The sequence below is a fragment of the Channa argus genome, chromosome 22 (genome assembly GCF_033026475.1).
Source record: "Channa argus isolate prfri chromosome 22, Channa argus male v1.0, whole genome shotgun sequence".
NCBI classification, from domain to species: Eukaryota; Metazoa; Chordata; class Actinopteri; order Anabantiformes; family Channidae; genus Channa; species Channa argus.
In genome coordinates, this window is record NC_090218.1 from 8,060,689 (window position 1) to 8,072,838 (window position 12,150).

At 41.0% G+C, this 12,150-nt stretch overlaps 1 protein-coding gene and 1 long non-coding RNA gene across 10 annotated transcripts in view; both read right to left on the reverse strand.

Annotated features, from left to right (window-relative positions):
* kctd16b (potassium channel tetramerization domain containing 16b) overlaps positions 1–12,150 on the reverse strand; it is a 77,518-nt gene that overhangs the window by 34,764 nt on the left and 30,604 nt on the right. The gene's annotated exons all lie outside the window — the stretch shown is intronic.
* LOC137107916 (uncharacterized) lies at positions 777–4,798 on the reverse strand. Of its 9 annotated transcripts, none has more exons than XR_010912104.1 (5): positions 4,484–4,798; positions 3,805–3,859; positions 3,433–3,715; positions 3,195–3,299; positions 777–3,035 (listed from the first exon to the last, which is right to left on the reverse strand). It is a non-coding gene; the product is annotated as an uncharacterized lncRNA (long non-coding RNA). The 9 variants fall into 9 exon arrangements; XR_010912105.1 differs by having other exon boundaries at positions 3,667–3,715; positions 4,484–4,797; XR_010912100.1 differs by having other exon boundaries at positions 777–2,290; positions 2,724–2,816; positions 2,906–3,035; positions 3,433–4,794.

A 12,150-nucleotide genomic window follows, 5' to 3' on the forward strand; every position in this document is an offset into this window, starting at 1 on the left:
GCAGAGGAGTGCCTTTCAAAGAGCACTCCTTAAGAATGCAAATAAGTTAAGGTGCACTTCAGCAGCTACACTAAGGCCTGAGTGCAGGGAGAGTGGTTTTCATGTTAATTCAAACAAGAATCTATCAGGCCCGAGAAGGAGGGATGAGGGAGAAAAAAGAAAATACACAGACAGTGGCAAATTGGAGGAAATTAAAAAAAGAGAGAGTGTGGAAGACTTTCCTATAAAAGCCATTGAAATTGCTCATTTACAGAGGAGCTGGTTTGGAGGAAGAGCATAGATATGTTTGTGGAGATAGAGTGGCACTAAACTGCTCAAGGTATTTTCCATTTGGATGTACTGTGTATTCATGTGCTTCACCAAGCTGTCGGTTCTGTGATTCATGCCCTGGTGAACTCTACTCTGCGGTGCAGTATTGTCATTAAAGAAGCTGCTACAGTACAGAGATGTGCAGTCTTTCTTGTGGTCCCGCGCGCCCACACACTGCTATGATGATTATTGTTTATTAGTGCTGCGGCAAATGCCAATTCAGTCCTCAGACAGTGACTTCCACACATTCTCCTCCCCCATAGAAGCATTTGATGATGTTACTGGTCATCCCACTTCCAAGCGGCGCGTTAGTCGACTTACTAGCTCAGCCACGCGGGCAGGGCAGTGATGACAGCAATCTACTTTATGCATGCAATGCTATCATTTCTGTATACAGTATGGTAAAGTCTCTGCGGATGCATATAAATATCCAGTTAAACATGGCATACTGTTTGTAATTTCTGCACTCAAAAAAATAAAATGTTCAATGAACATGATTTTATCATAGCACCTTTAATGCATCTAATCAAACCAAGTTAACACAGCCCGTCTTGAACATGTTAATTGAACACTACATATAGCTGTTGAGAAGAAATAATTTTATCATGTTCATCCAATCTATTATCATTTTGTTGTATTTAAATGTTTGTTTTTGGTTAGGCTAGTAAATGTATTTCTAATTCGCTCTACATCAGTAACCTTGTCCATTACCCTAAAATCCCTTTTGTTCAATGAACTAACAAGCCTGTTTCCTTGTCTCAGTTAGATTTAATTTAGTCAAATGACACAAAAATACAAAGATAAAAACAAAAACAGTTTTACAACCATTGATTAACATACATGAACAATGGCTTGTTTCCCTTAGGTCCATGTCATACATTTGTTGTACTGTGTGTTGTCATAGGCCACAAATTAGGATCGCAGTAACACTGTGTACATCCAGTTTCAATGTTTAACACATAGCTGGAGTAAATAACAGTTAAGCAAATTACACACATTAGTCGAGTTTCAGTCAGTGTTTACAGGGTACCAACATGCAAGACAACTTGCCAAAGCCACTACATTTTATTAATCTGAGATGTGAGTGCTTGCAGATTCACGCCAAATATCAGTGGCACAGCTACTATTTTAGTAAAGTTAATTGCAAATGAGTATTTGTATTCTAATTTCATAAATGTAGTGGCTTTAAGAAACCAATTATGCATCTTGCAAAATGCTGAATTTGGTCATTTAGATATTAAAACAAAAACATGTTTTTTTTAAACAAGCCATTTACCAACAATACAGAAACAAACACAACATTTGTGTTTCAAGGCTTCAGACTTCAAGAAACCTTTTCAGTAACATCTGAGCTAAAAACATGCCCATCATAAAAGTATTTTAACATTTCAAATATTTTACACAAAATAACCAAGAGACACATGAGCAATAAAAAAAACTCTTAGGTACCAAATAATCAGTCTAAAGATACAACAAAAATGCCTTAAAAAAAAAAAATAAAAAAATAAGTATAGCCACTTTAGGTAACTTTAAAACTAAAATATATTAGTGTTTTGAGCACCACTAACCTTAAAGTATTTAAAACAATCGTCCCTGTGGTGTTGTATTCTGTCAATTTCATTGTGGCAATACAATAACTAGAACTTCAAGTCCACTCTTGAAGGTCAAAGATGCGTAACTCACTTTTGAGAAACTGAACCTTGGATGACAACCTTTGTCCATCAAGATTGAGAAAGATCTTCTGTAGGACTTAAAAAGTGCATTTGAGCTCTGCTGGGTAGCTTAGGTCCAAACAGTAAATGAGTCCAAATAACAGAGCACAAGCCAGTGCAATGTTCCCCAAGCCAGTGAGTACTTCCACACCTTTAATGAGGACACCAATGTCATGTGGGTCATCGTCAGGCAGCGCACCATCCTTCAGTATGACATACACTCCCATCACTGTTTCCTCCATGTTACTATCTACCTCAAGGTCTGTGTCCTGTGGGATTAAATACAAGAGGGGTCATTAAAAAATGAAATTCCATCTAAGCACATAAGATAAAGTGTAGCAAGACAGACTCAAAGATTTAATGAAACATGCGTTCCAAATAATTAAAATTGAGGCTTAAATAAAACTTCACTCACACAAACCTCCAGCTATGGCCTAAATAACAAATGCATATATAAATATCATTTTGACAGTGATATTGCTTACAAATGAAAATATAACCTTGTAAAGATGGTATTTAAAACAGAGCTGTATAGGTTTGTATAAGTTTACCCAATGAAATTGGTAGCGAGTACACATGCACCAGTTAGCAATCTCTCCCATGATAAAATCTAGCTTTCTACTATCTCTGGAGGGCTTTGAAGAACTAATACACTCAAATAGCAGAAGTACAGGGTATGTGAGTATTTACAGCGTAACTCACCAGATATTCCTTTACTAGTTTTTCATGGTCTTCATTCAGGTAGGCGCATAAAGACCTAAAGATGCAAGCTCTTCTAGTATGTACATTGTCATCCTGTGGGATCAGAAAATAAAATAAGAAAATGTATAAGAGAGAATGAAAAGGCAACAGTACTTGGGAAAAAATAAAAGCATAACACAAACCTCAGAAATGGCAAGCATGACCTGTCTGATTCTTCTTCCAGCTATACCGCCTTTGAATGTATTGGTCAAGCCCGGCGAAAAATGTCGAGAGTAGGGGGACAGTGGAAATCCTCATGAACTCCTTATCAATCTGTAAAAAATAACAATACACGTTAACTGTGTATACGAAAGAATGGAAAGAATTAGCATAGAAGACACGTTTCTTGCTTGTTTTAGAACTTGTTTTTCTGTTCTTCTAAATGTTTGTGGGTGAACACATTATGAGACACATGTAATACAGGATATGTACCTCCTTTGCAGTAAAGAGAGCTGGCCATCTGCTCTTAAAGTCTGCAATCATGGGTTGTCCTTGAAGAACTTCTTGTCTTCTGTATGAGAAAGTCTTCTCCATTTTCTAAAAGAAATTATAATAATTAAAAAAATATAAAAATAAATGATTTCTAAAAAAAAAAACAAAAAAAAAAACAATTATAAAAAGTATTGAAAATATTTGTCCTGAATGAGCAGCCAGCAAATACACAATTTACCGTCTCATTGTTTTTCAAATGGTTTCCAATGTGAGGGAAAAAGTCTCTCTCCGTGGAAATGTCTGTGCGTTCACATAACATGCATCGAAAAGTAAATTATCTTGAGATCTATAAACATGTGTTTTAAGTGCAACCCATGTCTTAAATGTACATGGACAATTCAAATATATACTAAGATAATGACGGCTGCTTCCACTATATTGGCAGAGTCTGTAGTTTTTCAGTAATTTATACCTTCAATTCTGCTTTGTAGCACAATGCCTGCACTGCCACATACACGTCACTGAAAGAAAGGGAAAAGGAAAAAGAATGTATTCAAAAATTTTTGATATAAAACTTTCATGCTATATTGTATCAAGAAATTTGACTTACCATGTATGAAGTGCTCACAAAGAGCATGGGGAAGGATTTAGATTACGATGCAAATCTGATAAAGAAGATGAAAGTTTTTTGTAATCTTTAGTAGTAAAAAAAACACAGAGCTTCTAACCACCATAGGTAATTCCATATTGCACCTACCATTACATTATACTCAATTATTGAGACAGAGTGCATGCAACTAAAGTCGTGGCTTCATCTCACCTTTCCAATTCTTTCACTTTTCAAATTGTGATTGTTTCAAAGTGTTATATGGCATCGTGCCACAAATTTTAAGTAAGATTGTTTAGCGTATAACTGTCCGATATACATGCACAGACGTACACAACCGAACTAAGAGCCTCCATGCTCTCCCATGCTGTCCGGCCACTTCTACAAAATATGTAAAGAGTAGCGCGGCAATTCGAAAGGTTCTTACCGCTTGTTTCGTTTTTCGCCACATTTAAAGTTACTAGTATGCTCAGCAGAAATAAATTTAGGATACCGACAGTTTGGCAGAGATTAAAGTTAACGTTCGGAATGTGGCAATAGACTGTAACATGTGCGTAAGGCTAAAGGTAGCATTAAACAAGTCAATATTGCTATAATTACTACAAATGTGTCCAATAACTACTTCTAACTAATCAGCAATCCCACAGTACTAAATGCGAACAGTTATTTATTGTGTACTTACCAACAAGTTCAAGGATGCCTGAAGATTCAAATCACCCTCTTTGACACTCCGACTTCCGGGTGCTGCGTTTACGTATTTCCGGAGGTTGTAGACATGCGCACTAGCGACTTGTTGTTTTAAAACGCTTCATGCTCATTAGATCAACAAGAGTTGATCTCATCCATGTGAAATTTCTTTCATTTATTTGCAACAAACATGATTCCATCATTACAGCTCAACAAACATATTATACTCTTATTTGTCAAACATGATTACAGTTTGCAAATCAAACACTTCACTTTTTGACTTTTTTGAGTGTGTGACCGTCAAATATAAGTGGCCCCCATCCCTTGTGGATTGATCTGCATGTGTTTGTATAAGGAGCTAATGACCATGCAGCAAACAGGCCCTCAGCAGGTCAAATGACTGAAAACTAGTGTCACTGCACTTCAACTTTGCGAGAAGTCGCACAAGAGGAAAACAGGAGTGAGCGTGCAAAACGCCAGTTGGAGAACCAACACGACCAAATGTCAAACCTGTGGGAATCAAGCTTTAAACTGCAGGTGGTCTTCAACAAACTGAATAACAGAAAGTTTGGCAAAACCATTGCATCAAAGTGTGTAGGAGTGAGCTTGAGCAAAAAGGCAAAATGTATCACACACAACCTTCTTCAGAAAATGGAGGTCGCTCAGTTATCTGCGAGAAGTGTTTTGTAGGAGGGTCATGAATTAGGATTTAGTCCAAATACAGTTTCCATGGTCAGGAGTGAGTTTTCACACATAGAATTAAATTTGCTGCTGGAAAAAACTGTCTGAGTACAAACCTCCATATTTCCACAATTATGCTCTACGTTTGTGGTACTAAAAATAAAGAACATCTGTCAGGTTTTTGGGGAGGGGGGGGTGTCTGAACTGCTGGGTGAATGTTGCTATGTTGTTCACAGCTTATCGTTTTCGTTGCGGCAAACATGGACTTGATGGATCTGCATGTAGATGTGCTTCAACTGCTGATTACCGAGCGCAGTGAAAAGAACAAAGCTGTTCCCCAAACAGATGCTCGTATGACATTTTCACCACGACTCTTCCCTCCACAGGTGAGCGCACAGTGCTCGTGGTCCTTAATTGTGGTAATGGGATGTGTCACTAATTGTGCTCAAGCTTTTAATAGGAGTTCAAGCATTAAGGGAATCAGGACCTCATCATGGTGTTCTCTGCCTTGCAGTTACTATGTAGTTAACTCACCAGGTAATCTGCACAGAGCATCCTAGTGAAATGCTATTTAAACTATCTTTCATCTTATCTCATTTCGCCTAATTGCGGCAAAGCACCACGTTGCAGCACAGTATTTCCATGCTGAACTCCAGGTGCATCGTTCACTACAAGCATTCTTCACTTTGACACACATTTTGAGTAATTATATGAGGGCAATTTTTATTACTGCATTTTTACAGTGTGGCACTGCAATTTATAGAAAATCTTTACACCCCAGAGCCCTCGACTGTGAGTGCATTCAACATTTATTAGTTTGTCAAAAAAACATGGTGTGAGATGTAAACAGTTTGTCCGAAGGCAGTCACAGAACGGTGGCCTTTGATAAGAGACCTGAATAAACTAGTATGTGGAGAAACTAGTCTCACCATTCATCCATCCATCTTATTTGGGTGGCGGGGGGGCTGGAGCCCACCCCGACTGTCATTGGCCGAGAGGCGGGGTCCACCCTGGGCAGGACGCCAGATTATCTCGGGGCCACAGAAAGAGATGCACAGACAAACAACCACATTCACATTCACGCCTACGGCCAATTTTTTAGATTCACCAATTAACCCAACATGCATGTTTTTAGACTGTGGGGAGGGGGGACCGGAATGCCCACAGAAAACCCACGCAAGCACGGGGAGAACATGCAAGCTTCACACCGAAAGGCCACGGCCACCGGGGTGCGAACCCGCAACCCTCCTGTCTAATTATATACCGGGATTATTAATTGTACATTTTAATCAATTTTGTTACAAATAAAACAAAATCCAGTATATTATAGTAAATACAATATTAACTATAACATTTGGGAACTGAGAGATAAACTTGGTGAAAAACGTCCAAAGAAAACATTTCTTACCTAGAATAGTTTTACTGCCAATGTCTTTTCATGTAATTCTATACTAAACTTCCTGTACTCAAATACATGGAAAGCAAGTGTGTGTGTGTGTGTGTGTGTGTGTGTGTGTGTGTGTGTGTGTGTGTGTGTGTGTGTGTGTGTGTGTGTGTGTGTTTGTGTGTGCACCTCACACACTTAGGCCATTTATCACAAAGTACTCAGGATCCAGATCAATGATGTGAACATTTAGAAAATGGATTGAGCTATTCCTTCATCTGGCTCTAACGTGAAAATTGATTCTTGGATGACAGCTCCTGCTGATTATAATGATGTGAGTGCTGCCATTGACTGGCTACATAAGACTAAGGAAACCTGTCACTGTGATCCGCTTTGCCCTGACTTATCTTCTTGCTTGCCTCTCCACAGCCTCTCCACACCCAGGCCCTGAGCTCATCTTTAGTCCAGCACATCTGCGATATGGCCACAGACGCAGCCGCCACTGCTGGTACAACATTCTCCTTGACCCCAACAGAACCTACCAGTGGCCCTGGGAAAGTGAGGTTGTAAAGACACTAGTAAGTGATTAAATGTCTCACTTGTGGGTTTGCTGGAGGCCATGAACTCCCTGTTTTAGGTCAGTGATTGATTGTTTGATTTATTTTCCAGTTCCCTTTCCCTATTTGTTTCTTTCCTTTGTCCCTGCACTTTCTTCTTGCTTTTATCCAAATTGCTCCTTGGCAATGACTTACTAATAAGTGAGGCTGAATCTTGGAGGGTATTTTAGGAGGCACTTAACCTTCTTAATTTCCTGTTTTCTGGGGATGCAATTTAGTGAGGAGAGGAATGAAACAACAGCTAAGCATAACAAGAACAGCATTCACCCAGCTGCCACTGCAAAGCTAGATATCAGTGTTTACATAATTGGAACAGTGCTCCCTTGTAATTGGCTTGCTTCTCTCAGAATCTTACAGGGAAATAGGGAAACTGACTAAAATGCAAAGAGAAAGTAATGGGATTGTTCATTGTAATTATATTTGTGTGTAATGCACAGTGGCACTTAATTGGAGCTATTTAAAAAAAACAGACATAGAAACACAGCCGTCCTGTATTATTACTTTTTAGGGGATTACAGTATACGCGAAGACAATAATAGTATGTTTTTGAGCTTAGATATTACTTACATTGTACAAGTATGCATAAATAGGTCACAGAGTTGAAAGATGAGTGGAAATAAACAACCTCACCAGAAGTTCTCGCCCTGTGTGCTTCCAGATACCTCAGCTCACCCTGTGTGCTTCTTCCCTGCTCTCCGTAGATGAAAGAAGCTGCTGACTCTTATGGCAGCATTAGCATGCAGACACCCACCTTCCAACTTATCTGCTGTCAAAACAGCCACCTCTAACTTCCACAGAGAAACACTTTGACCACACATCAATGACAAGCCTCCTTATCAATAGCCTAAACAAGCTTGGAGCACGTCAGAACCACAGGCGGCGGGAGAGGAGGAGCTGGAGGCGTTGGGGGGATAAACATACGGAATGGGGAAGAGAGCTTCGAGTGTGTCTGACACCTCTAGCCGGGCATTTTGCTATTTGAGGAGAAGTAGGCCTGTTTGAGACATGAGCTCTAGAGAATGTCAGGAGGATCGGGTCCTGACATTGTCTGGAGTTTCCCTTTTCATACATGTAACCCACATTGGAAGTTCGTGCCAGATGCGTTCCTTCTAATTGGGTTAGGGGCGAGCAGGGGGCGGGACATGCCGCCAACACAAAGCTATGGAAGTGACAGTGTTGCTTTGTGATGTGGTCGCACATCACAGAATCCCGTGCTGTATTTGTTTGCCGATTTCCAGCTCTGCCCTTAATGACAGAAGGTGACGAATTTTGTTGTGCTTCCAGTTCGACATTGTTGTTCTGTTCATGTGAAGGAATGAGCTCTTCTCATTCGGTTGCTTGAATTGGGTCATCGACACGCCCACTCACTCATGGTGAATGCTCCAGAGTATTACCTCCTCCATTCACAAAGGAGCTTGGGTGGGAGATAATCTGGTCTTTGCACTAGGGAGCTGGCTGGGTAAAGTCCAGGTAACGTCAGGGACAACAGACTTGGGCGTTTGCACCCACCCCAGAGAAAGTCTGTAAAATGTCTGTATTCCAGTGCGTGTCTGAAAGGGGCTATGGATGGAGTGGATTTGAGGATGCCTCCCCTCCTTCCACACCACACATGCGTCTCTAACGTTTGTTTGGGCCATTATTGCAGTGTCTTCCACAGCCCAATAAAGCTCGCAGAGAGGGCTGAGGCCTTGTCATAGCGGGGCTCAGAAACAAAGATCAAACCAGCATGGCTAAAACAAAAAAACAGCTCGAGAGAGGGAGGAGAGACTGACAAGAGAGCACAAAGAAACAACTCAAATGATGAGAGAGCAATTGTAAGGGTCTAAGGTCTTGTCATGATGAAGAACAGATTTCGTGCTGCCGCGGGGGGCAAATTTGCATGTTTGCTATTGGTAGATGCTGTGTTCAGAGCAGTAGGAGGGAAGGCTGAGACACCATTTAGATGCTGCGTTACCATAAAGGGTGTCTCACAACGGAGCACAATGCTTATAAGTCAGGGGTCCTGTCTTTCGACATCTCTGTCGCCGGTGCAGATTCACCTATGTGTTAGGCCTCTACGCCTGTACAGATGTTGAAGGAAGCAAAATGTTTATCAAATGTTTAACAATGCAGCTGATGTGAAATACACTGTTCCGGTTCTTTGTCACATGTGGATCAAGCTCCTACAGTGCGAGTCAGAAGAATCCTCTTGTCAAAGATGTTTAAAGGCCACATTTCTTCAGTTGTACACCCACACAGACTTGATGTCATTAATTTCTAGACTCGAGACCCAAACATTGGTGACATTTTCTCCGATTTGATCAATTTCCTAGCAGGGCCACAAACAAAATGTTAGACATCAGTTTTCAGTTGCATTAATAAAGACAAGTTAAACACATTTTCATCTGACAAAGAAACTTACACAGACTAGAGACACCCGTTCAGCCTTGTTTCAATGCTGCAGGACATTTTCTTGTGTGACCCATCCATTACTAGCTATACAGTGTATACTGCTATATCTGCATCTAAAACAGAAGCTGGTTGGAGAGAAGATGCCCAAATAAAACTTGTTACCATCTGAGAAAACATTTATTGGAGCCTGTATGAGAAATACTGGGAGAAAAGCAGGACTTGGAGACTAACTACAGTCCTTAAAGGTATCGGCTGACTACCAATTTGGCGAAATGTATAATTGCTTTGGACACCACAATCACAAAGACATAATAATGCTCTTAGGTGTCCTGCCTTTGGTTTATTTCCTGCCCGTTTTTTTTAACCTACCTGGTCACATTCATCCTCAGCCTCCTCTTTTTGGCATATGTGGTTCAAATTACTGAGCCCCTCCCCGTTCCTTTGTTCCATTTTTAATCATTTGAACCTGGCCCACCTCGCTCCACCCACTTACTCACTTGCATTGCATCAACACTATGACAACCACTATCACAGCGAATGTTGGCTAATACAGGTAGTTTTCCTGTTTCTCTTTTTGTTTCCCTGTTTGCTCATGTATGGACCCTGTCTGCCTCTGGATCTTTCCACCTGGCTATTTTTTGTTGGCTATGTCTGCCATCCTCATCTTTCTGGTTATAAACTCCTGCATTGGACCTTGATTCGGGTTATTTTGTTTTGTCGGCCTTACTTTAGTAAGGCAAACCTGGGCCCTGTTCTTCGTATGTCTATATCCAACGGCATATCTGGCTTGTACTGACTAAACTTGAAGGTACCTGCTCCTAAATAGGTCTGAGATTACTGAATGCGCTGTGTGACTTTAGAAAACCCAACATACAGTATCTAAGATTATTCCAAATCATCAACACTATCTGACTAACTTGCTAAGGCATGTGCAAAGAGCAGGGCTCAGACCTCGAGCCTCTGTTTTCCTGTTTACCTGTTCACTACCCTTAGTTACCTGCCAGTTTATACTGTCTGTTGCATATATCTTTTAATGCCTCTGCCCTTAGTATTTTTACTAAAATTGCAATCCTAGTCTCCTGGCCATGTATTTAACTCCCCTGGTAAAAACGGTTAAATAAGGTAGCTATTACTGCTAGGACTGCAATATTTATGCCTACTTTTACGCAAAGCAATTTTGATAGCTTTATTGCTGTTGATGCTTAGCTGTCAGAATATTAACTCAGCAAGCTGCTGACAGTGATCAATGGGAATGGAATGAACCTGCCCGAGCTTATAAACCTTTGGCCCTAAAGTTACCACCCTCTCTTTTCTTCATTTGTCCCCACCCTCTCTCCCTCACATATATATGTGTGTGTTGTATCAGCGGAGTAAATATGCCAGCAGCGATTGAGAGTTTAAAGGTCACCCACAGTCCTTGCAGAGACTGGGTTTGGGGGTGGGGGTGGGGGTAGGGGGGCTCAGGGCTAAATGCCATTCGCAGTCTGGGCAGTCTGGGCAGTGTAGCCAGTGCTTGGCCAGAGGGGAGGTCACAAGGTTTGATGAAAACAAATCCATCACTTTGCTGCCTGTCCAACAGGTCAGACAGCTGAAGGGCCACAGGTTACAGAGGCAGAGGGAGGGATAGGCTGAAATGAAAAGCCCTTGTGTGAGTTTCATGTGATGCTAAACAAGGCTGAGCTGACCAGAATGGGTTAGTGGGCTGTTATTTTAAGTCTGGGATAAAGAGGGTGGGGGCCTATCACTGCCAGCCCAGCCCGTTTTGACTGTCATCAGAGTTCTCCGTGATCCACATTCGGACCATGAACCAAAATCCAAGACAATTTAAAACTGTCAAGAGGTTTGACAACATCACTCTGACATGGCTGAACCAGTGCAAAGACTGTGGGCTGACTTTATGTAGAAATGAAGCATTTATTTTTTAATCGTGAAACTAAACTCTACTCACAATTTCAGACAGTGTGATATGTAACCAAATAGCAAATGGCTCAAGGTTGTGTAGACTACCTTTAGTTCTGACCTTGCTGGAGGGCGGCTGGTGAAAAGAGAACATCGCCACAGTGATCATCTGGGCACCACAATACCATTATTAAAAGAATAGGACTCCTTCAATTTATTTCACTCTGACCATTTCGCCATCTCCTCTTTTGTTACTCTTGGCATATTGCTAGATGAAGCAGAAATGCTTTACAAATCACAATTATGAAATATGTGGAGCGGTGTACATCTTTTACAGGAGGCACATAAAGGAACATAATACAGGCGCAGCATTGGATCTTGTCAGACCTCTGCACACTAGGATTTTACAATCGTACATTTTGCACAAGTGTGGCAAGGCCCCTGTCCACATTATCTACAGACAAACAATGATGCATTTTACCCTGTTAAAAAGATAACCTTCATAATCCAGTCGGCCTTCACTTTCCGATACAGTTGCACCTGCCATCGAATGCGAAGTCACTCTTAGGGGGAAAGCAGCTTCGTTGTGGTATGATTGGACATGAGTGCTAAGTCCAAGTCCCAGGAAGTTTAGCCAGACAGTGTAATTGCTAATCGTTCAAGCTTGAGACACACCTAACAAGGCGTGCC